This window comes from Triturus cristatus, chromosome 2_2, assembly GCF_964204655.1.
Source record: "Triturus cristatus chromosome 2_2, aTriCri1.1, whole genome shotgun sequence".
Taxonomy (NCBI): domain Eukaryota; kingdom Metazoa; phylum Chordata; class Amphibia; order Caudata; family Salamandridae; genus Triturus; species Triturus cristatus.
This window is the reverse complement of record NC_140582.1, coordinates 287,521,268-287,548,184: the sequence shown is the minus strand read 5'-3', so window position 1 is coordinate 287,548,184 and position 26,917 is coordinate 287,521,268.

The window sequence follows — 26,917 nt, the reverse complement described above, 5'->3', positions numbered from 1 at the left end:
ACCCACCCACAGAGGAAGCACTGGCTCTCCCCCCGTGGACCGCCGATCTTGCTGCCCCCACCGGGGAGCACAGCGGAAGCCCTTCCACTGCCGCCCCACCCGCCCCTCCTCCACATCATCTAATGACATCAGCGCGCATAGCGCACTGACATCATTAGATGAAACTGGACGCGGTGGAAGCCATTTGCTTCCAGCACGTCCAGGAGGAGAAGGAGAGTTTCTCCTTGGGGGGGGGGGGGGGGGGGTTCAAACAAAGAGGCATCGGGGGAAAGGAAAGGGTTTTCCTTTCTTCCGATGTCTCTTTGAGCATTCCTGCTGCACGATCGCTCAATCGTGCAGCATGAATGCCCACTAGACACCAGGGATTTTTTTTATTTTAGTGTTTTTTGTTGAAATTATGCAATGTATGCGGGGAGCGGCCCCTTGGGCAAAAAAGTATTTTAGATTACCCACTGGGCCACCAAGGATTTTTTTTGTTTTGGTTTTTTCTCTATGTAATGCATGTGGGGAGCGGCCCCTTGGGCAAGGGTTGCTCCCCTTTGGGGGACATATTGTTTGGCCATTTCGGCACAACTCATTTTTGTAGATGGCCCACTGGGCCACCATGGATTTTTTTGTTTTAGTTAATTTTTTTATAATGCATGCAGGGAGCGGCCCCGTGGTCAAGGGTCGCTTCCCTTTGGAAGGACATATTATTTGGCCGTTTCTGCCCCCGGGGGGGGGGGGGGAGGCAGATCAGCTCAAATGAATTTTAGATGGACAACTGGGCCACCAGCAATTTTTTTCTTTTAGTTTTTTTTATTACTAATATGGGGGAGCAATTGGGCAAGGGTCAATCCCCTTTAGGGAAAATTTACTCTGGCCGTTTCTGCCCCACTTGGGGGGGGGGTTGGCCCAAAATGATTTCAGATGGCCCACTAGGCCACCAGGGATTTATGTTTTTATATGAATGATTGTGGGGAGCGGCCCCATGGACAAGGGTCGCTCCCCTTTATGGGGTTGAATATTTCAGCTGTTTCTGACCCCTTGGGGTCAGCCTTTTGCTTTTGCGTGGACTGGTTCATTATTTGCATATGTGATTGTAATGTTTTATTTCTCCTTTTTTTCTAGTGCTTTTTGTTCTTGTTTGCGGTTTCTGCAGTTTTGCGTAGTAGCATTTATTAGGTAAGAAAATCTTTTTTTGTTACGTTTACTCCAAATGAGTATTATTGTTATGCACAAGTGAATTTTTAGTAGGTGGTGTCAAAACAGCAGCATATTTATTTTGTTTTTGGAGCGTGAAATTCTTTGTGATGTCTTTTGCGTTGTCTTATGTGTAATTTTCTTTGCTTTTTCTTTTTTAGTGAGATATTGTTGGTCCTTGCTATGTCTGTGCAGAGTAGGTAGTGAGTCTATCTGCTTCTGACAAGTGAGTGGTATAGTTTTGGAGTATATAGGTCTTTGTGATAAAGCCACATTTTGTTTATTAGGTATTCTACAAAGTGTTTGTTGTTGTTGACTTGTTTGACATGTTGCCTTTGTTAGTAAGGATTATAGCTAGCCGCAGAATTACTGCTCAGCAGGTGGTTGGTATGCTTTTTGAATCTTCCTCTGAGCAGGATTATGAGACTGACAGTGCGTCTGAAGGAGAGGAGGGAGGGGAAGATTCAGGCACTGAGTTGTCTCTCCACATGGAATCATCGGATGATGAATATACTGTCAGTGCGGATGAAGCCACTCTCAATGGGGATGAAGTGCCTGTTTTAGAGGAGGACACTGATGTGCCGATGGTGCAAGAGGCATCTGGATTGCAGCCTGGGGCTGCAAGGCTTCCCATTGGAAGTGCTGGACTCTGGGTTGATCCAAATATGGTAGAGCCGGTGTTGCCTGCCTTTACTGGTGATGCAGGGTGTAGAGTGAATTGTGAATGTTTTTTTCCTATACAGTTTTTTCATGATGATGTATTTTTGGCTGAGATTGTTGAGCAGACTCATTTTTATGCAAAACAGTATTTGAGGGACAACAGTGAAAGACTTAGGCCCTACTCTAGAGTTACTCGGTGGACTCCCACAAATCTGGATGAGATGAAGAAGTTTTTGGGTTTGAATTCTTTGATGGGTTTGACAAGGAAGTCGTCCATTGCTTCATATTGGTCTACTAGTCCGGTGATGGCAATGCCCATATTGCCTGCAATTATGAGTCGTGATCGGTATTTACTTCTGATTCGGATGCTGCATTTTGTTGATAATGCTTCGGCGTTGCCACAATATCACCCTAAGTGTGACCGTCTTTTTAAAATTCGACTTGTTCTTGATTACTTTGTAGATCGATTTTCAGGGATCTATACTCCAGGGAAAGAAATAGCTATTGATGAGTCTATGGTCCTGTTCAAGGGCCGTTTGGTTTTTAGCAAGAGATCACGTTATGGAATTAAGCTGTATATGTTGTCTGAGAATAGGACAGGATATATCTATAATTTCCGGGTGTACACTGGTAGGGATTCCACTATTGACCCTCCTGATTGTCTGTCCACTTTTGGGGTTTCAGACAAAATTTTGTTTGATCCTGCTAGAGGAGTGCTTAACAGAGGCCACCATATGTTCCTTGATAACCTTTACACTGCTGTGCAATTGTTTAAGGAATTGTTCAAAGTGGACACTTTTGCTTGTGGCACAATCCGCTCTAACCGTAAAGGTTATCCAAAAGAGCTTATTTGCAAAAAGCTTCAGAGGGGACAGTACAGTTCCTTGCGTAGTGATAAACAACTAGCTGTGAAATTTGTGGACAGGAGGGATGTGTACATGCTAACTACCATTCATGATGAGAGTGGATGTATGACGTTACAACGCACACTTTTACAACGCATGCACTTACAACGCATTTTTTACAACGCATAATCCATTACAACGCATGACATTACAACGCAGGACACTACAACGCATTTTTAAAAAATACCTTTACAACGCATTACCATTACAACGCATACTACCTTTACAACGCATACCATTACAACGCATAATATTAAATTACATTTAAGGTAAGTATTAGATAGTATAGGGGTAAAAATTACTATTCTAACTCCAGGGGGTGCAACAGTAGGGTAAGTGTTGGATAGTGTAGGGGTAAAAATTACTATTCTAACTCCAGGGGGTGCAACAGTAGGGTAAGTGTTGGATAGTGTAGGGGTACAAATTACTATTCTAACTCCAGGGGGTGCAACAGTAGGGTAAGTGTTGGATAGTGTAGGGGTAAAAATTACTATTCTAACTCCAGGGGGTGCATCAGTAGGGTAAGTGTTGGATAGTATAGGGGTAAAAATTACTATTCTAACTCCAGAGGGTGCATCAGTAGGGTAAGTGTTGGATAGTATAGGGGTAAAAATTACTATTCTAACTCCAGGGGGTGCATCAGTAGGGTAAGTGTTGGATAGTATAGGGGTAAAAATTACTATTCTAACTCCAGGGGGTGCATCAGTAGGGTAAGTGTTGGATAGTATAGGGGTAAAAATTACTATTCTAACTCCAGGGGGTGCATCAGTAGGGTAAGTGTTGGATAGTATAGGGGTAAAAATTACTATTCTAACTCCAGGGGGTGCATCAGTAGGGTAAGTGTTGGATAGTATAGGGGTAAAAATTACTATTCTAACTCCAGGGGGTGCAACAGTAGGGTAAGTGTTGGATAGTGTAGGGGTAAAAATTACTATTCTAACTCCAGGGGGTGCAACAGTAGGGTAAGTGTTGGATAGTGTAGGGGTAAAAATTACTATTCTAACTCCAGGGGGTGCAACAGTAGGGTAAGTGTTGGATAGTGTAGGGGTAAAAATTACTATTCTAACTCCAGGGGGTGCAACAGTAGGGTAAGTGTTGGATAGTGTAGGGGTAAAAATTACTATTCTAACTCCAGGGGGTGCATCAGTAGGGTAAGTGTTGGATAGTATAGTGTAATATTATGCGTTGTAATGGTATGCGTTGTAATGGTAGTATGCGTTGTAATGGAATGCGTTGTAAAGGTAGTTTTTAAAAATGCGTTGTAGTGTCATGCGTTGTAATGTCATGCGTTGTAATGGATTATGCGTTGTAAAAAATGCGTTGTAATGGTAGTGCGTTGTAAAAGTTGCGTTGTAAAGGTTGTTCCCCGATGAGAGTACTTCACCTGTGGCTGTTTGGGGTCAGATTGTTGAAGTGCGCAAACCTGTGTGCATTTTAGACTACAATAAGCACATGGGTGGTGTTGATAGAGTAGATAAGAGGTTGGAACCTTACACTGCTATTCGTAAGGCTTACATTTGGAATAAGAAGTTGTCCATCCATCTCTTCAATTTAGCAACTTTCAATGCTTTTGTTGTGTACAAGGAGTGTTCTCCTGCATCAAAGATGACTTTTGTTCAGTTTCAGGAGTCTGTGATAGGCAGCCTTGTTGTTGTAGAACAGGCAAGTGTTCCTAGAGTTGGAGTGGTGGAGGATGTGGCTGGATTGACAGATTGCCACTTTCCTGATTTATTTCCTCCCAATCCCTGTAAGAGATGTAGAGTCTGCTTGCGAAGAGGTGTGCGGAAGGAGAGTCGTATGCACTGTGACGATTGTCCTTCTAATCCTGGGCTGTGTGTGCCCACGTGTTTCAGATTGTATCACACTTAAAAGAGCTTTTGGGAGCAACCGTGAGTCTAATAGTGTACTGCCTGGTCTGTCTGGTTTTATATAGTTGTTCAGTTTAGCGTTTGGCAATAGAATGATGTCTTTAGTTACTGCTGTTGTTTTGTAGTTATAGTTTTGTATTTAGTTGCAATTAGTTTGTTTTCTTTCTTGTTTAAAAAAAATTATGACGATGTGCGTTTACTGGTGATTGGCTGGCGGTGTTCGTGGACTGGCGCTTGGCTGGCGGTGAGTGGACTGGCGCTTGGCTGGCGGTGAGTGGACTGGCGCTTGGCTGGCGGTGTGCGTGGATTGGCGCTTGGCTGGCAGTGTGCGTGGATTGGCACTTGGCTGGTGGGGTGCGTGGACTGGCGCTTGACTGGCAGTGTATGTGGATTAGCGCTTGGCTGGCGGTGTGCGTGGACTGGCGCTTGGCTGACGGTATGCATGTCTTGTGCTTGGCTGGTAGTGACTGGACTGGCGCTTGGCTGGTGGTGTGCATTGACTGGCACTTGGCTGGCCTTGTGCGTGGACTGGCGCTTGCTGGTGGTGTGCGTGGATGGGTGCTTGGCTGGCGGTGTGTGAGTAGTGACTTGCTGCTGGTCACTACACACACTGCTAGCTAAAAGCCACTCCACGCAATCCGTGAGCTGGTGTGGTCGCTGTGTCAGGAATGTGGGCGTGTGAAAGTGATGGACCCTTGAATGGCGCTGTCTGCTGGTGTGAGTGTTGTAATGTGCTGGGCCCACGGCTGGCGGTGTGAATGGTTTTGTATGTGTCACACGTATGAAAGGTGTATGAATGGCCTGTAAAGTGGTTGGTGCCTTGTCATGGCTTTACAGCTCACGAACTGTGAGTCAATGGTTCAGTTTCTCGTCCTTTCAATTATTAACAGTGCATTTCATTTTTGTGAAATCTCTGGTTAATGCAACTGTATATACTGAACCATCACTCACCCTCATGCCAAATCCAACCAGTATGGCTGTGTGCTTGAAGAATAGGTGGTTGTTCAGAAATATTTGTCTTTTCTGTCTTTCTCAAGCAGGGTGTACCTCGTCCCTTTTTGTGAATGTTGTAATGTGTTGGTTTTGTGCCTGGTGGTGTGAATGGTCTTGTGTGTATCACGTATGAAAGGTGCGTGAATAGCCTGTAAAGCGGTTCAGGCCTTGACGTCACTTTACAGCTCATGAGCTGCGAGTCACTGGTTCAGTTTTTTGTCCCTTCAATTATTGACATTTTTGTGAAATCTCTTGTTAATAAAATTTTAAATACTGAACCATCACTTGCCATCATGCCAAATCCAACCAGTATGTGTGTGTGCTTGAGGAATAGATGGCTGTGCAGTAATCTTTGTCTTTTTATCTCTCTGCCAAAGTGTACATTCCATCTAAGAATACCCTACCAACTGTAGATATTTTCATAAACTAAACACCAATGGGAGTACATGGTGATGTCTCTCTTGTGGATCCCAACAAGTTATCTTACCCACAATGTCCTGCAAACCTCCAAATAATGTCTGTCACATTTTCCTTGCATTATTGTGTGGAAAAAGTGATTATTTTCAGCTACATTTGAGGTTTGCAGGGGATTCTGGAATCCCCCGTGTGTCTAGTTTTCAGAAATGTGTGGCTTTGGTAGGTTTCTATAGCTGGCCGCTGAGCACCGGGCCAAAAACCCAGGTGACCCCCTTGCAAAACCAGGTCATTATCTGATAGGCAATTTAGATGTCGCCTCAATACGTTTTGGGCCCTTGCCTGTCGCAGGTACTTGGGCCTCCTACACAGGTGAGGCACCGCTTTTATCGGGAGACCCAGGAAAATGTTGAGTGGTAGGAAGTTTGTGCCAGTCCAGTGATGCCACAACTTTCCAACTCAAAAATGTGGGAAAAAAGTGATTTTCAGCTAAATTTGAGGATTGCAGGGGATTCAGAGTAAGAAAACGTTGGGAGATCCATGCAAGCCAGAACTGTGAAAACTTGGTGTGTCCACGTTGTGTTTTGGGCCATTTCCTGTCACGGGCACTAGGCCTACCCACACAAGTGAGGTACCATTTTTCTCGGAAGACTTTGGGAAACATGGGGTAGGTGGAAATTTGTGGATCCACGCAGATTACAGAACTTTCCACCACAGAAATGTGAGGAAAATGTGTTTTTTTGACATTTTTTAAGGTTGCAAGGGTTTCTGGGTAACAGAACCTGGTGAGAGCCAGTCAAGTCACCCCATCCAGCATTCCCCAGGGTGTCTAGTTTAAAAAAATGTATAGGTGTGCTAGGTTTCCCTAGGTGCCGGCAGAGCTAGGGTTCAAAAACTACAGCTAGGCATTTTGCAAAAAAAAGGGTAATTTTTCACTGTGAAAACGTGGCGTGTCCACCTTGCGTTTTCTGCCGTTTCCTGTCATGGGCACTAGGCCTACCCGCACAAGTGAGGTACCATTTTTCTCGGAAGACTTTGGGGAATGCAGGGTAGGTGGAATTTTGTGGATCCACGCAGATATCAGAACTTTCCACCACAGAAATGTGAGGAAAATGTGTTTTTTGTGACAATTTTTGAGGCTTGTCTAGTTTTCAAAAATTTATAGGTTTGCTAGGTTTCCCCAGGTGCCGGCAGAGCTAGGGTTCAAAAACTACAGCTAGGCACTTTGCAATTAAAGGGTCATTTTTCACTGTGAAATTGTGGTGTGTGCACGTTGTGTTTTGCGCCGCTTCCTGTCGTGGGCACTAGGCCTACCCACACAAGTGAGGTACCATTTTGCTCAGAAGACTTTGGGGAATGCGGGGTGGGTGGGATTTTGTGGATCCGCGCAGATTCCAGAACTTTCCACCACAGAAATGTGAGGAAAATGTGTTTTTGTGACAATTTTTTAGGTTTGCAAGGGATTTTGGCTAACAGAACCTGGTGAGAACCAGTTAAGTAACCCCATCCTGGATTTCACTGGGTGTCTAGTTTAAAAAAATGTATAGGTTTTCTAGGTTTCCCTAGGTGCCGGCAGAGCTAGGGTTAAAAAACTACAGCTAGGCATTTTGCAAAAAAGGGTCATTTTTCACTGTGAAAATGTGGTGTGTCCACCTTGCGTTTTGGGCCGTTTCCCGTTGATGGCACTAAGCCTACCCACACAAGTGAGGTACCATTTTTCAAAGAAGACTTTGGGGAACGCGTGTAGGTGGAAATTTGTGGATCCACGCAGATTCCAGAACTTTCCACCACAGAAATGTGAGGAAAATTAGTTTTTTTGACAATTCTTGAGGTTTGCAAGGGATTCTGGGTAACAGAACCTGATGAGAGTTAGTCAAGTCACCCCATTCTGGATTCCCCTGGGTGACTAGTTTTCAAAAATGTATAGGTTTGCTAGGTATCCCTAGGTGCCGGCAAAGCTAGGGTTCAAAACCTACAGCTAGGCACTTTGCAAAAAAAGGTTCATTTTTGACTGTGAAAACGTAGTGTGTCCACCTTGCGTTTTGGGCCGTTTCCTGTAGCTGGCACTAAGCTTACCCACACAAGTTTGGTACCATTTTTCTCGGAAGACTTTGGGGAGCGCGGGGTGGGTGTAAATTTGTGGATCCACGCAGATTTCAGAACTTTACACCACAGAAATGTGAGGAAAAGGTGTTTTGTTTGACAAATCTTTAGGTTTGCAAGCGATTCTGGGTAACAGAACCTGGTGAGAGCCAGTCAAGTAACCCTATCCTGGATTCCCCTGGGTGTCTAGTTTTCAAAAATGTATAGGTTTGCTAGGTTTCCCTAGGTGCAGGCAGAGCTAGGGTTCAAAAACTACAGCTAGGCACTTTGCAATTAAAGTGGCATTTTTCACTGTGAAATTGTGGTGTGTCCACGTTGTGTTTTGCGCCGTTTCCTGTCACGGTCACTAGGCCTACCAACACAATTGAGGTACCATTTTGCTCAGAAGACTTTGGGGAACGCGGGTGGGTGGGATTTTGTAAATCCACACAGCTTCCAGAACTTTCCACCACAGAAATGTGAGTCTAATGGGTTTTTTTGACAATCTTTTAGGTTTGCAAGGAATTCTGGGTAACAGAACCTGGTGAGAGCCAGTCAAGTCACCCTATCGTGGATTCCCCTGGGTGTCTAGTTTAAAAAGGTTTATAGGTTTGCCAGGTTTCCCTAGGTGCCGGCAGAGTTAGGGTTAAAAAACTACAGCTAGGCATTTTGCAAAAAAAGGGTCATTTTTCACTGTGTTAAAACGTGGTGTGTCCACCTTGCATTTTGAGCCGTTTCCTGTCGCGGGCACGAGGCCTAACCACACAAGTGAGGTACCATTTTTATTGGGAGACTTAGGGTAACACAGAACTGTAGAGCAACTGTTATTACCTATTGACTTTCAATGCATTTCTGCCTTCCAAATGAAAGACAAGGTTTAAAAAAGAAGTCATTTTGAAAAATGACCTATAATTCTCATGCTAGTATGGGTACTCTGAATTTCGGAAATGTGCAAATATCTACTGTTTCTAAACTCTATATTTTGTTCCAATTCAGAAATATATAGGTGTCTTTCATACCGATTTTTCCATGTATACATTTTCCCAGATTAATTGCTATATATCCGGTACATAATAAAAAACCATTGCAAGACGCTGCTCAGTTATGGGCTCTGGGTTTGTCGGGTTCTTGGTGAACCTACAAGTCCTGTATATCCTCCCAACCAGAAAAGTCTAGCAAACGTAATGGTATATTTCTTTCAAACAGCTGTCATAATTAGAAGAAGTTGCAGGTGAAACCGCTGACACAAATGGCTGTTTTTTTCAACCAATTTTCAGTTTTTCCTATATTTAACTGTTAGTTTCTATAAAGAAACCTTGAAGGATCTACACAAATGACCCCTTGCTGAATTCAGAATTTTAGCTACATTTCTAAAATGTGTAGATTTCCAGGATCCATTATTGCTTTTATACCCATTTCTACCATCAACTGGAAGGAGGTTGAAAGCACAAAAAATAGCAAAAATAGGCTATTTCCCAGAAAAATGCCAGAACTGTGTAAAAAATGTTGGTTTTCTGACAAAAGTCTTCTTGTCCCTGAAAGCTGGGAAGATGGTGATTTCAGCACCACAACCCCTTTTTTGAAACAATTTGCAGGGAAAAAAACAGACGCTTTCATCTCCCCCCCAAAAAACAATCTTTAGCTGTATTTTGGCTAATTTCTGGGTCCCCTCCAGGGGAATCCACAAACCCTGGGTACCTTTAGAATCCCCATGATGTTGGAGCAAAAGGACGCAAATTTGGCGTGGATATCTTATGTGGTCAAAAAGTTACAGGGGCCTATGCGCAAACTACCCCAAATAGCCAAAAAAAGGCTTAGCACGGGGGGGGGGGGGGAGGTAAGGCCTAGCAGCAAAGGGGATAAGAAGTCCTAACCCCTACCTAAAACTCTCTCTGACCACTCCCCAGTTGTATTGACACTCAGGGTCCTGAGGCCGGAGGGATGTGAGAGGCAGTGGAGGTGTCCTGTACAGGCTTTGCTGGACGAAGTCTTCCATTCTGAAAAACAAGATGCTAATATTGAATATTTTGATATAAATAACGTCTCAGTTCAATCCTCGGCATCACTTTGGGAGGCTTTTAAAGCGTACCTACGAGGGATATGTATCTCCAAACACGCTGGATTCCTTGTGCGACTTGAGGCGCCCATTGACAAATATTGAACAGCAGCCGACTTCGCTAGATCAGGAACAGGTGTGGTGTCCCGGACCAGCCCAGCACGGCTGTCATTTGCCGCTCTTGTTGGAGTTCAGGGAAGCTGTGGAACGTGAGGCACGCTTCTTAAGAAAATACGCTACTGCACGCAGGTACAGGGAAGGCCATGTCACAACTAGCACAACTCTTGAGGCCCTCTATCAGGCGATCACGTATTGCAAGTCTCCGCTACTCACAGGGGAAGATTTTGACAGGCACCCCCGATATTCGGGACGAGTTTTGGGCTACTACACTCCGTTATATTCGACACGCATAGCACATAGTGAGGAAGACCACAGTGCATATTTAGCCGAAGTCGCATTAGTTTGGCTGGAAAAAGCCATGAAACTATTTTTGGCTGAACCATTTACCTCGGATGAAATCATTAGCGCCATTGACGCCATGAATGGCTCGACCGCACCTGGCCTTGATGGGTTTACTGGTAACTTCTACAAGGCCTACAAAACCAGATTAGCTCCGTATTTGCTTGAGGTATACAACGAGGCCCTCAAACAGCGTGTGCTCCCCCTATACTGCGGGAAGCTGTAATCATTTTGCTCCCTAAGCCAGGCAAGGACCCGCTCCTATGTGGGTCATATAGGCCACTGTCATTATAAAATTTGGATTATAAGATCATGGCAAAAATTATAGCGTTATGACTTGCTCTGTTGCTTGATCGGATTATATCACCTGCTCAGTCGGGCTTTGTCCCACACAGGTCCACAGAGTCCACAGCCCTGAACCTTCAGACTCTCTTTGCCACTATTAACAGGATTGACCGTGACGTTCTGGCGGCCGCAGTTCTGCTTGACACTGAAAAGACCTTTGATTCCTTGGAGTGGCTTTTTTTTCCGGCAGTAATGAGAAAGATTGGGATGCCCAATGGATTTATGGAACTCACTGCTTTGCTATTTAAATCACCCACTGCTCGACTTCAACTGAATGGCACACAATTCCCCCAAATTCACCTTACCCGGGGCACTAGACAGAGCTGTCCACTCTCACCGTTACTTTTAATTATAACACTAGATCCCCTTGTTGGGCAATTGCAAGAGCGACACTTACACAGAGGGCTTCAATTTAAAACTTGTACTCTTTTAATTTCCCTCTATGCAGATGACATTATATTATATGTTCGACACCCCGAAGAGAATCTAGGCCCTTTAGTTAGGGAGGTTATCCGGGTTGGTGGATGCTCCGGGTTGGGCATAAATTGGACCGAATCTGAAATCTTTCCCCTGACGACCGGCACTGCTAGGTGGGAGTAAGAATTCTCACTGACATGGTGCAATGACTCCACTAGATATTTGAGGATACAAATTCATATAGAGGTGGAGAAGATTGTTTTGCTAAACTATGGCCCAGCACTATGCATGTTAGAGCAACAAGTGGAGCTCCCCCTCTCCCTGGCTGGGAGGGTGGCAATAATTAAAATGATCGTGCTCCCTAAATTCTTGTACTTATTTCAGAACATTCCCATCCCCTTACCCAACAGTCTTTTCTGAATGCTTCTCTCACATCTCATCAGACTGGTCTGGGGCAGGGGGAGAGCCAGGGTCAGCTGGGACACTCTGACACTGCTATATGAGAGGGGAGGGATGGGGGTCCAAAACTTTCAGATATAATATTTAGTTGCACAATGCAGTTATGCACACTCTTGGTACCATTCAGACGCACGTATCCCCTATACTAAGCTTGAAGCAGACCTGGTACATCCTGCTCCATGTCCACCACTTGTTGGGCCTGGAAGAAACTAGCGCGAGTGACCAGCGGGCACACACTATACTACTCTTCGCTGCCGATAGTCAACAACCAATGGTTACCCATCACAGAAGAAAAGCTGGTGCAGCGCACACCAATTAAATACTCCCTAGACACGTGCGGAGATCTATTTCCAGGTGGACACATTTTTTATATCTCTGAGGATGCCAGGTTCAGCGAAGCATCCTTTATAGATCACTTTATACTTAGAAGGCTACACAGTGCACTAAGAGCTCTGATCACAGAGTTCCCGTTGGAACCGGAATCATTTCCACCACTGACACTGTTGATTACAAGCACTAGGGGGGACCACTTAATTTCAAAGTTATATAAAAACTGTATGACTATCATCTCCACTAGAGACGCCAAAGTCCGGGAGAACTGGGAGCGTGACCTGGGACACCCTATCGAGGACTCACATTGGAACTTTTGCTGTACCCAAACTAAGGAAGTCTCCCTGAATAGTCAACACAAACTGATTCACTTCAAGTTCCTATGGAGAGCATACATGCACCCTGCTAAACTTAACTCGATAAACCCCTCTCAATCACATAAATGTCCTAAATGTGGAGCACATCATGCGAACTTTGTCCACCAGACCTGGAACTGTGAGAAGATAGGAGGGTATTGGAGAGCAGTTTATACAATCCTTAATCTACACCACACACCAGAAGTGGGTCTTTTGGGGTATGTGCGCATCATCCCCAAACAGTTGCGCCGATTCACTTCTATTGCATTGCTGCTTGCTAAAGGTGAAATAGTGCTACACTGGGGCAATAAGTTCATTCTCACTACTACGACCTGGCTGAATAGCCTCATTTACTGTAACACTAATTGTGAGCTGTTTGCATCAACCCTACCCATGACATTGAGGCCCAAGGATATATGGAGCCCTCTGAAGAAGTACCTGGTGGAACTGGGGTCGGCTACCCCATCGCAGCTGCCTGCAGGGATAGCTCCAACAGGAGTAGGCTGACACCCCTCCCCACGTTTAACTAGTTAATGACATCTGTTTTATGTTATCTGCAAATGCACGGGGATCATTAGAAAAGGGGATAGTGGATTGGAATCTAGGTATACCATGTACAAATTGCCACTATATGAAAGTGTTTATTGTGATTTATAAGTTGATAACCGCCTGTTGTGCTGCAACTACTGTATAGCTACATTGAGAACATGCTTCACATTGTGATTTCGGATGAAAATGGTAAATAAACTTTAAAAAAAATTATGAATTACTTGAAACTGAGGTTTAATAGTAGAATCCTGGTACTTCAATTGTTTGGTCCCACTGCACAGTAGTGTGCAGGGATTCCCGGTGCACGCATTCATTGCATTGTAGAAGTAATGTCATTTTCCACAATGCCCCAAAATATGGCATCATTTAATTCCAAAGTGCCTCACTATGTAGATGATACCATGTCTGCAGTTTAATATGCACTTATTTTAACAATTGCAAACATAGCTTAGTATACAAACATTGGCAGCTTCCACAGTTCTAATGGTAGGTGAACAATGTACCAGTGCAAAAGATATTGGAAGTTTCAATAATACACCAATATGCAGCTATTCTACATTAACACATTGCTCCTTTCTAGAAATATTCCACGGATAAACAATTCCCCATTCTGCATATTTTGCAATTGTATATGGTGCCTGGTATAACATATATTGCCATTTTACACAGTGTACTTGTTGCTGCTCTTTCCAGTTAGAACAGTACCCCAATAAAACAATATTGCCAGTTTGCATAATAAATGCCATGTAAAATTGCTGTATGATCTATAAATAAGCATAGTAACTTAAAAAGTCAAAACCACCACGGCAGATTGAGTCACGATATATCTAATAATCATCAGTTAATCAAAAACAAATGAGTTGTAAATAAATAACAGCAAGTTCAAATGTCATATTCTAGAACAGCGGTTTATAACCTTTGACCTCTGTGGACACATACTGAATCACAATTGAAAGCCAGTGCCCACCCCAACCTAAAAACAATATGTAAAAATACAGAAACAAGTAAGCATCAAACAAATACACAAACTATGAAAGAACAAACTAACAAAATATGCAACAAATCACAATTTTAATAGGGATCTGGAGATTTTCAACATTTACTTTTATTTCTTAAAGACTATAGCATATCACTTTGACTTTTTTCTCCTAATTGATGCTCCCGTTTTTGTTGGAGCATGCAAGTGCTTCAGTTGAGGCCACTAGGCACTTACTAGATTCCATGTGCTGTACTTGCGCAGGTCCAACAAATCAAGCGGAAGATACCTATTCAATGTTTTCATCCAGTTTCAAATTCTTTTACATTTTCATAGTGTTTTATATTTTTCAGTTTTACTTTTTTATGTATATATACTTTATTATTCTGCTAATGTAATGTAGTTTTCTAAACTGTCATGGACCACCTGAGTAGCTGTTGTGTACCCCAGGTTAAGAATTAATGTTCTAGGCTAAGAAAAACCTACTGGTGGTAAAAGCAGAAAAAAGTGCCCAAATGCCTGTGTCGTCATCACAAGCTAGTACTATTGTTTGTCAAATGCAGCAAATGTACAACAATTGCAGGGAAAAACTTAAATATCATATATGTTATATTATTCTTGTATGTTTCCCTGGAAAGGAATAGATCATCTCAAGTGAAAGTGCCAGGTCTGCTGAAGATCCGGCATGCACTATTGTAGGTTCAAAATTATCATAAACCTTTAATGCTATATTATTTTCAATTCATCTATGTCTTTCAAGGATGGCTTCTTCACCACTGTAGACCACTAATATAATGTATTAGAAGCTTGACAAATGCATACATATAAATAAACCTAAGCAGTAGTGAAAGCATTACACAGTGCAAGCTTTTAATTCACTTTTGAACAATTGAGCATGTTTAACTTGAATGAACTGTCTTGTCATTGCTGATTCAGATAGATATTCAGTTATATTACTAGGGCAAAAAAGTCCTCTGTATGGTAAGAGACGTGTACCCCTGCGTTAAGTGCCCAAGTGTACTGTTTTCTGGATTCCTAATGCTGATTTTTTGTCATAGGCAAACACGGATCATGCGTGTGCTCCATGACATAGCGTATTTCACAGATGGCAGTCTTGTAGGACCAAGAGGAATGTCCAAACAGTTACCCTCATAGTAGTGGAAGACTTCCGCCTTCACCAAGAGTTAAGCAGAACAAGCAACACAGGCATTTTGGTAAAATCATACCGTTTATTGATCAGTAGAAGTGTACAGGCTCTTTTTACCCTGTGTCAGTAGAGTGAGACCTACAGGCTCACTCACCTTTTAAAGTTACATTTGCCTAATTCCCCTAAGGCCTACATCAGGTAGATTTAGAGTGTTGCGCAGAGCAGGCATTGTGACTGTGCACTAGATGTATCTGTGCCTGGGAAGGGTACAGTCAGAGGTATGGCAGCACTGTGCAGTATATTTGTGGCTTTTGCAAGAACTCGGTGTGTGTGCCTTTGAGGAAAACATTACGTGATAGATGTAGTGATGTGCAGTATTGTGCAGCATGAACATGGTGAGTGTTTGTGCACTAGCAGTGTATGTGTTTGCAAATAGCACACCCTAGTAAAATGCAGAAAAGCTACAGTACTAAGCAGTGCATGCAGATTCAAAGTGTGTGCTGAATGTATTCAAGCGTTGGCGGCATTGAGGTCCAGTGGGGAGCCCTATCAAAAGGACTTCCCGAATGAGGTGTGAGGAAACTGATTGGCTCGTTGCCAGTGAACATGAGTGATGCAGCAACCCCCATATGCCAGGAGAGGGCCGCTGTGACCTGAGCTGCGTATTTAGCACTGGGTGGGATGTGCCAGGCTTACACCTCGTCATTGCAGTGACCCCGTATGCCAGAGTGGGCCACCGTTGAATTTGACATTGCCAGCTCATTGAGACTTATGTCCACATTAAGCAGCGACCCTGTATGCCAGAAGGGTCGTTGTAGTGTGGGCGGTTGCACCAGAGGAGTCTGCACCTCGGCCAGACAGTACCGCGGCAACCCAGTATGCCAGAAGGGGCTACCAGTACCATCATTGCCAGAAGTTCGGGTGGTTGCCAAGAAAGAAGATTGTGGCTGTGACTGGCGCATCAAACACGCACACCAAGATCTTTCTCTGGCTGACCTACCAAGGATTTTGAATGTTGCCTCAGGACGTTGCACCTCTGCTGGGCTCCGGTCGCGAGCTGGAGGACTGAATTACTACCCGCATGGGGAAAAGTGACACACCTTGTCTCGCAGATTGGGAACAGCTTCGATCACTTGGAAAAGCTGCACTGCTGAATGCTTCCATACTGCAGAAGTGGGTAAGACTGCTACATTCCTGAGTTAGGCCCATGTAGCGAAGTAGCTTATTTCAGCCGTGAACTTTTGCACATATTTGCGTGCACAACAATGTTGGATTTGTTTCCCTGAAACTAAACTACACATCTAGCTTTGCACAACATTATCACAAGGTCCTGAACATCATGTACTAGGTCTTTTTTCGCACAATGTACAAATGTCATCTCTATCTTCATCCATGGGGCGACAGGGCTATCTACATAGCCATAACATCACTAATCTATTTGCACATCGCAAGGTACTTCAGCTGACACCAAAGATCCCTGCATGCTGAGACTTTACCATGCAGTGGTCTGACAGCTCATGAGGGGTGTCAAGTTCATGAACAAGATGGGGTCCTTCATTGTCCCCCATTAGCTAATGGGGTTGGATCATCCGTTGGGGGCATTCTTGGCTCTACACCTACACACACACTAGGTAACACTTAGCGTAGGGTTTACATAAATAGGAGTTCGGATGATTACTGCCTTGTTGTATATGCCTGCATATATACACTGCACCATGGTAGAACCATATCTACTATTTACACTTTTGGTGCTTTTAATCACTTTAATCTGCTTCTGTCAATTGATCATTGCAGCACACATATTTTATACAAGAATAACATTGGTTCAATAAACTTACTGACAAGGTCCCACATGTATTCTCTGTATACTTTTCTGAGAATAAGTGAGCATGAGTGACTGAGTGAAAGGTTCTGTACTGTTTTCACAATCCCTGTGGGGTCAGGCTTGTCATGTTCAGCGGTTGCCAGAAACCATCTACTCCCTGATAAGGTTAGGGGGGCTTACTGTGGCACTGAGAGCTAGGTGGTCTATAGGCCAACAAATCCTGTGGGGTGTCCGGAAACAGTCTAGGCACCTAGTTTATGTTGTCCAACAAACATGCAGATTCTACAGATTAGTAGGAACTACACGGCAAGACTTGAACTGGGCCTGTGGAGACACAGGGAACTTGCTGCTGACGGTGGTGCAGCACTTTTGACTAATTCCTAAAAAGTCAAAGGGGATCTCTTGAGAACGGCTTACTAGTGTGCATTCCCTGGGTCTGTGCAACAAATGCGCAGATCCTAGGGATTAGTGGGAACTACATGACATGTCGCTGCCAACGTTGGTTGGGTTCTTATTTAACGGTCAATCTGAGTAGTTCTGTCGTGTTTTCTCAGAGACCCCTACTCACAATTAAACTGGAGTCATCCGAAGTGGGAATTGACACAAATCTGCCTCAGCTGAATAGGTATAACCTAGGTATTGGCTGTAGGTTATTTAAGCTAAGAGGATTGTAAATACCTGCATTTTGCATACCATATATTTATAATTGTTTTAAATAAATACCTCTTGTTTGACTATGACCGAACAAGCTAAGGACATTGAAGAGCAGATAGTTGCTCTAAATATTACAGAAAATTGCAGATAGACAGTTTCTATGAAAATATTACAACATGTTCTCCGCTCAGCAAAGAAGGAGCTACCTGGCTAATCTTAGCTTCATATATACTACATGCAGACATTGGTACTTTACCAGCAGCAGGAATTCATACACGTTCTAGAGATTTAGTAAAAAGTTACAGAACTCTTACACAATACATGAGAACAATTACAGTCCAACCTGCGAGAGCAGCTCAGGCTGCATAAACTCAATTGGCCACTACAGGTATTACCCCCCCAAATGCTAAACGCCGTTATGGGAAAGATTCTCCCCTGCCAGGAGCAAATCCCATTTTGGATAGCGCAGAAAACAGCTCAGCTTGAAGCAGACGTTCCCCATAAGGACCAATAGGAAAAGCACAGAATACTAACAATTTGCTTGCCAATGGGGATGGCTCCCCTGATAGAAGATTGTGTCACTTAGGGTACAATCTTCACTGCCATTTATATCAGAGGTCATGAAACCCCTTCAATAGCAGTTATACCAGATGTCCTGAAACAAACACAGAATGTGTACTCGACAGAGCCTGGCCTAGATTTGGGGATGAAACTAATGGGCAATCTTGCCCAAGTATCTCCCATTATGTTAAGTAACATAAAAGGGGAGGCAGCAGCAGTGGCTATATGCCAAGGCCTGAGGGAATTCACTCACGCACAGCAGGAGCGAGAATTGCCTAAGATTTTCGAAGTAACATATTATTTGCTTGGTAGAGATAATCTGGCAGCCAAACCAACAGTTAAGAGCAATTCTGAAAAGGATAACTCTAAGCAAGCATCAGATTCTCCTAAGAAGAAATGGGACAATAAGCAAATAAACAAACAAAACAAAATAAAGTTACAGGGTTGGTCTCCTCAACAGGAACACACCAAGAAAAACTACAATTTGAGAAACTATGATAATATTGGGAAGCCTGACGGGTATCAGAATACTGACACATGTTCCTAGGGTTCCTTTCAGGAGTTATCCGAAAAACGTTGGGAGAGAGACGGACGGTCCAAGCACAGATCGGAAGAGCGAGTCAAGTCAAAAAGGGAAACACATCTGACTTCAGACTACAACCTTAAACAGCAAGACAAACGAAAGACTACTAAACCTCAGTTTAAAAAGAAAAAGGCATCCCAAATGAAAATGAAAAATGCCCAGGTTACTGAGGACTCTGCTTCTGAACAGGGAATGGGCAGTGACGATGCTAGACAGCGTGGCAGAAGTCGCAATAGCTCGCTAGAACCTGATGGATTATCTGGTGGCAGTAGCGCTGAGGGAGCATATCACAGAGGAAACACCTGATTCAAGGGTAAGTGTTCCATATTGTTTATTCAATATAAAGCTCCAAATGGAGGGGGGCATAACCATGCAAGAAAAGGGTCTCTTTCGGGAGAACCTGACATATTATAGGGGTTGGCTTCTTCTGTTGTTGGTATTAGTTTTTTGATTTGATAAGCAAAGTTGCTTTTTGTGGCATAATCTATACTTAGGGTAGATTTTTGGATATGTCTCCAGATACTTTGGTTAAAATGATAATAGCAACCTTATATTGCCGCATGTGGATAGAGTTTTAAAATTAACTGAATCATTGCTTGCTGGAAATCTGATAATATTTTTTGAGGGAAGTAGTTCTCTGTTGTTTTATTATTGCAAGAAGTTCTATGTAGGTAGCATTTTGTTTGTTGGGGAGTAGTGCGTATATGAAGGGGATGTTAGTTTCTTCATATTCGCCATGGATGATATAGAGTTGATAAAAGGGCTTAGCACAAATTTTATATATCCCATCAATCATCCATGTTTCACATTGCTTTAACTTTTGTAAGTTGATATTGGTGGCAAAGATGATAATTCTTTTTTCATGACTGTTATTGTCATAAAGAATGAATTTTTCATCTTTGTGTGTGTTATTGTGTATTCTTGCAAAATTTCAAATTTCTGCAAAAGTTAGCGGTGGGTGGTGTTTAAGCAGTAAATCTTTTAGTTCTGGCTATTAGACATTTCAGAGTTGGTATGGAAGATAATTGTCCTGTTACATGTTCAGGAACCCTAGTTAGGGTCTGAATCCGATCTTGCTAGGAAAGCTCTCTGAACGACTCGGATCCTGAGGGCTTTCTGAGCAAAACATGCTCCGGGAGTCCGGACGAGCGAGTACGATGCTGCCGTAGGTTTGCTCGGGCTCCCATTGAGATCTATGGGAGCCCGTGTACAGATGCGTACACAGGCTCCCATTGAAGAAAAGGGGTGGGTGGGGAAAAGCGTACACTCTGTGGCAGGCACCCCATGGTGCCCACCCCACTGTGAATGCCTGTATCGGGGGGACCCACGAGCACACCCCTGTGGCAGATTCAGAGGGTCCCGGGTGCAGGGGGGCCTGCTTCGGCCCCCCGAAGTATACTTCCGACGGCCGTTTTGTCTCACTGAGACCGAGGCAAAATTGGCTCCATTGCGCCACACAATTCAGCTTCAAATGAGTCTTATGGAGCTGTTTGGGTCCGGAAATGACAAGCTTAATAGCTGGTGACTTGCCGTGAGGGGAACGGCTCATCCTTCCTGATTCCCAGCCTTCTTTCAGCAGCCGTGAGGGGAAATGCTTCCTTGCACTGAGTCTGGCCGTGAGGGGAACGGCATTGGAACTACACCTCCCAGCAGGCCTGGGGAAGCACCTGCTGGGGACATCATGCTGAGAGCCAGGAGCCTCGTTAAGAGGCTCACAGGCACACCACAACGTGGGACGCGCTTAATAGCTGGTGACTTGCCATGAGGAGAACGGCTCATCCTTCCTGATTCCCAGCCTTCTTTCAACAGCCGTGAGGGGAACAGCTTCCTTGCACCGAGTCTGGCCGTGAGGGGAACGGCATTGGAACTACACCTTCTAGCAGCCTGGGAAGGCGCCTGCTGGGGACGTCACGCTGAGCGCCAGGTGCCGTGTTAAGAGGCTCACAGGCACACCGCAGCGCGGGATGTGCTTAATAGCTGGTGACTTGCCGTGATGGGAACGGCTCATCCTTCCTGATTCCCAGTCTTCTTTCAGCAGCCGTGAGGGGAACGGCTTCCTTGCACCGAGTCCGGGGCGTGAGGGGAACGGCATTGGAACTACACCTCAGCGCAGGACGCACCCGGGCAAAGCCCGGGCCAAGGGCGGGTCCGTCCTTGGCCCTCATCGCCAGGAAGAGGCAGGGCAGGGCCATCTCTCTAATGTCTAGGACTCTGCCTCTTAATAGGATCTGACTGAAAGGTATTGTGACCCACAAGCTTGAGTGCTCCACTACCTGTAACTGGTTGTAGGTTATGAACTTTGCCACTCATTGGTGACCTTAAATAACTTGCAATTTGCATCTTATAGTAGTCTGCAGTTCGTGTATTTGGACTTTGTATCTTTGCACTTTGCACTTTGCTCGTATTTTAATAGTATTTTAACAGTATTTTTACAGTTTGTGAAACCTTCATTATTTATTTATTACCGGATGATAACTGAAACCTAGTGTCAGCATCTGCACTTTTCCCTTCTGGACTCTGACATTACTATAGGAAAAAACACATTGCACTTTACATTCTTTGTGGTAGAGTTAGCGAATAGGTTGTGTACTGGTTGATCTCTCTCTTGAGGATACCGAGTTTTAGCCCTACATTTGTAGTAGGTAATCAATTGACCAGTACTATTGAAAAAAGGAAGCAGGCGGCGAGTCACACACTGAAAACATCAAGTAAACACAGGAAAGTCAACATGACTGTTGAATTACTTAACAGTAGCAGTCGGTTGATATCGAAAGGCAGATAATCTCCGTGGAAGAAACATTAAATATCGACATGGTGGATCCATTATTACTATCACATAAAACAACGGATAGTATTATGCCAAGGGACGTAGAGGCTGTTGAGAAAGATCTCCTGGGCAATACTCCCTTTGAGCAGCTGAAAAATGGTTGTATTCAGGAAATTTCGGATGACATTTCTCTTGGGGAATTAGATAATGATCATCTACCTCCCCCAAAAAATCCTGTAAATCGCCAAATTCGAGGATACCCGATAATACTTCAGAAGGAATACATACAAATCAACCGACTCCTACTTCTACTCCTAGATTAATTAAGACTCACCCAATAAGGTTACAGGGAAAATTGCAGGGTGCCAAAAATAAAACGCAGAGGGATATAGGCATCGTAAGTGCACCGCGGGGGAAAAACATCTGGAATATATCTCTATGTGAACCGGTAAATCTGCCCTCAGTTATTAAAGATTTAAAGGAGTTTGTTACACAAACCATCAATACTCTCGCGGGCAGATTGGATGAAATAGAAGTAGGTTTAGAGAAAGTCCTAGCAGCTAGAAATAAGGCCACACAAGAAAGGGGTGTAGAAATTCAGAAGCCATTGGATATGTGCACATATCCAGAGAAGGGAGTTTTAAAAGCCATTCCCTGGCCAGCAAAGGGATTACAAGAAGTAAGAGAACAAGGCGAGCGACATGAACTTTATCCAAATGTAACTGTAAATACGGAAAATAGTATCCCACTAGAGAGAAAGGTGCATAGATTAAATGAGACGGGAGGGACTGGCGATAAAATAGCTGAAAGGCAGATGGGTGGGGAAAGCACAAGTACAATAATTAACAACGCCCCTGGGGTGACGCACAGTGCACAAACACTTAACCTGCCACCGGCAGCTACACCGTATACTATTGTCTTAGCCAATGTTCCCCCTCTTCCTCTAGCAGCAATGGAAACCTGGCCCGCCCAAGAAATAAAACCATAGACTGGCTGGGAAATAGGACAGGTCTGACTAATGTACTCTAGGGAATTCAAGATGGTGAGGAGAATTAACTGGGTAGGAAACAACAGTAAACTTTTTGAAGGTGACTGTATTGTCCTCTCATTAGGATCACCTGCCTTGGTAAGGGAAATCTTATCAAGAATAAAAAATTAAACCCTTTTAATACTAGTATTCAAGTTCTCCCATTGGGCTTCTTTTATCAGCCACTGTGTCCAAATACATCTAAAAATTATGGGCCTTGTAGACAAGCCTTGGATGGTCCACCTTATAATCAAGCAGTGTCAAATAGATTTAGGCCTCTAACTACTTTGGACGAAAATGACTGACCACCAATCAGTCGAAACTTGCCAGGGAATGAAAACGTTCACAGAGCTAATATTCCAAGTGTACATACTCTGTCCAGTTCAATTCAGGTTGAGTCAGTGGACGAGGGGGAAAGTAACCTTAATAGTGAGGATTCCATCGAGGCAGATTATACTGAAATGATTAACAGGAGTATGTAGAATCATTTTTTGGAATATAGCGGGCCTAAGGAATAAAGTGAACGATCCAGTTTGGTTGAATTTTATTAGCAATTTTGATGTTTTGTGCTTACAAGAGAAATGGGTCATCGATAAAGTACACATCAATGAATTTAAAACATTCCACACACCAGCTATCCAATCACCGAGTGGAAGATCTAAGGGGGAAATATGTGTATATGTCTCAAGCTTGTTATGGGCACATAACATCGAGATGGTCAGTTCCGAAACCTATTACCAAATTGTTCTAATACATATGGACGCAAACTGTACACTGGTTCTGATTAATTTTTATAACAACGTGGAAAAAGGGCAGTTGGGTGTCATACTAAAGAAGCTTAGCGAGGATATTAGCAATTTAAAACTAAAAGGTGAGATCGAAACCATTCCTATTTGGGGTGGGGATTTTAACCCCTCCGCTGCCAGGCCTTTTCCCCTCCTGTGCCACGCCCTTTTTTGGCTATTTGGGGTAGTGCGCGCTGAGGCCCCTGTAACTTTTTGACCACATAAGGTATCCACGCCAAATTTGCGTCCTTTTCTTCCAACATCATGGGGATTCTGAAGGTACTCAGGGTTTGTGGATTCCCCTGGAAGGGTCACAGAAATGAGCCAAAATACAGCAAAATGTAGTTTTTTGGGGGGAAAATGGGAAAAACGGGCTGCAAATGAAAGCTTCTGAGTTTTTCCCTGCAAGTGTTATCAAAAAAGGGTTTGTGGGGCTGAAATCACCATTTTCCCAGCTTTTAGGGGATACCAGACTTTTGTCAGAAACTGTTAGAAATGGGATTTCTGGTTGGCTAAGGCTTGCGCCAAAGTCAGGCAGAAACCACCACTCTAGTCAGGGCAAGGAAGTTACACGCCAAAGATAACCCCTGCTCACCCCCTTGGTAGCTTGGCACGAGCAGACAGGCTTATCCCTGAGGCGATGTGTAAAGCGTTTGCGCGCGCACCCAGCAACAACACCCAAGGCCCACCACAAAGGAAACTCCACACAAGGTATTATATAAAAATAACCTTTGTATTATACACAACACATTAGATAAAAATACACACTTTACAATGTGCCAACAGGCACGGGCAGAATTTACAAGGGATTATATATACAGGGGACAGGGCCACATGGACCACTGTCAGGAATTAGCACTTTGTAGAAATAGCACTTAGAACGTAGGAATAATATTTGAGAACATAGCACACAATCACTGTAGCACTAAAAATAGAACATGTAGCACACAACCAGTAACTACTGGTATCAGAAAGTACCACCTACGCAACCCTAACCACCTTTAGGAATATCACGCAGGGAACTAGGACCTCACTAATACCACCTGTACTAGGGAGAAAACAACCACCTAAGTATCACAATACCTGTAGGGGTCTAAGCACATAGACACAGGATGCATAAAATACATTCAGAGGTGTAGGGCAAAGCACATGACGCATAAACACATTCAGAGGTGCAGGAAAGGTACAATGGCGCAAAAACTCACATTAGCCACTATCTGTGGCAATCCCTGGGCCAACTGGCCCTGAAGGGGCAAGGACGCCCTGCGTCCAGAAAGTCAGGGCGCGCCGGCGCAGGCTGCGCAAACCAGCGCGCACAAAGCACAACCTACACGTAGCAGTTGCCCACTAAGTGCTGGGCAACTGGAGAAATGCTGGGGCCAACGTTGGAGCCTCCCAGGGCTCTGAAACAAATGAAATGACCCCTAGAGCCTCGCAGGCTCTAAATAATAATGTGCCCCTTTGTTGGAGCCTCACGGGCTCTAGAAAAAGGTGGGGGCGACGTTGGAGCGGCCCGCTGCCTTCCAGGGCCGCTCTGCTGGCTAGGAAATGCCCCCGTAGCGTTGGAGCCTTCACGGCTCTGAACAAAATTGCCCCCGTTCGTTGGAGCGGCCCACTGCCTTCCGGGGCCGCTCTGCTTGCCACTATTATGCCCCAAACACGTTGGAGCCACGGGGCTCAGAAACCAATGCGCCCCGTTTGGAGCCCACAGGGCTCGTGGACAGCGCGGGGTAGGCTCCCGCCCGCTTCCTCCCACGACGTCCCTGCTTCACCCGGGCACTTCTTCCACACGGCACAGGAGCGCGGGGTAGGCTCCCGTCCGCTTCCTGATTTTAGAACGAGGCTTCCGTCCCGCGACACGCCCCCAGGGGACGCCTGACTTCCGGTTCGCCCAAGGGCCGCGGCGGTGATTTCTCTCGGCAATAAGAGGGGTAGGCTCCCTCGCGACGTGATATACGGCGGGGTGGGCACCCGCCGTAGGAATTATGACAAATAAGCGGGGTGGGCACCCGCCAACGACCCTGGCAATGTCCCTGGCAGGGTGGGCACCTGCCAGGGGAATTCAGAAGCTGAAAAGACGGGGCAAACGCCGGGTGGGCACCGGCTTTCAGAAATAAAGCGCTCCGGCGCTAAACGGCAAATAAAAGCGCTTCCAGGCGCTTGAGGGACACAAATAAAGCGCTCCCAGCGCTTAGGCATAAAAATAAAACACCACAAAGTCCAGCAAAGTTCTTCCCTGCATGCAGCAGGGCAGGGGTGGGGGGCAAGGCTGGACCCAGAGCCAGCTCACTGGGCCTCCAGGCAGGGAGGTAATCCAAGTGGCGGTCCTCTGGTCCAGCAGCAGCAGCCCCCCTCAGGTAAGATCCTGGCAGAGAACAGTTTCTGTGGGGACACAGCCCCATTTTTATACAGCAAACCCCTTTGTTCTGGGTTCAGGGTGAGGGGGAAAACCAGTTGCAGCTGGTTGGGGAGCACCCTTGATGTGCTCAGCCCCTCACTCTATTCATTGGCAGGGCTAGGGTCGTCAGTCGCACCACAGGGGGCGGGGCCAGCATTGTGTGTGGAAAACCCTGTCCTATTCAGGACCCAGGTGTACTCCTCCCACCCATCTAGCTGCTGATCTCCCCATTCACCACTGGGTGACTCATCCTGACTCTGGGGAATCCCTAGCCCGTCACATGACATGACCAGCCAATCACGCGACAGACACACTGCACACAGAAGTGCCCACCTCTAGAAGTGGCACTTCCACACTAGGTACATGCACGCCGCACACATCATCGCGCAGCATTCACTCCCACGAGTCCGCACATACCAAACTCGGGCCTGCACACCCCACGCATCAGGAACTACTAGGGACACATACATTCCCCATGCATTCCTATGGGAGGGCAGGCCTATCTCACCACATGCACTCAGAGCACGCACGCACTTTACCCTGGGACACAGGGAAAGTGCGCAGGAAACCAAAAAATCACCACACCAAGTCATCAGTAAAAAGCAAAAAAGTTCAGGGGTGAACCTGCCAGAAGGGCCAAGTCCAACACAACCCCCTTCCAGCCAAAACGCAGGGCAGACCAATCACCACCGTGATGGACTTCCCTGCTTGGGGCGATAGAACATGGACGCGGGCCCGCAACTGCAGGGACACCCTCCGGTTCTACGCCACGGTGAACCCATGGAATTCTTTCTAACACCACTGTCTGGACCAACTGGGCTACCCCACTGGTACTCCCAAGCTGTCCACGGCCAAGACCAGGCCCTAGGCCACCCAGGTGCCACCGGTCTTTGCCTAATCACAGAGTGGGGGGTAGTAACCCCTGGCACATAGCGGCCATTCTCCACTCTTCCGCTCTGAAAGACAGGACTAGACTGCCACTGGTTCTCCAGCCTAGGGTCTACACCCTCAGGCGGACCAGGAGTCTCAGGGAAGGCTCTCCTCCCCCTACCTCTTCTCCTAGGGTTCCTCCTCCTCTGGCGAGGGGTACACCTAGAACGCCATTCCAACCCAGGGTTT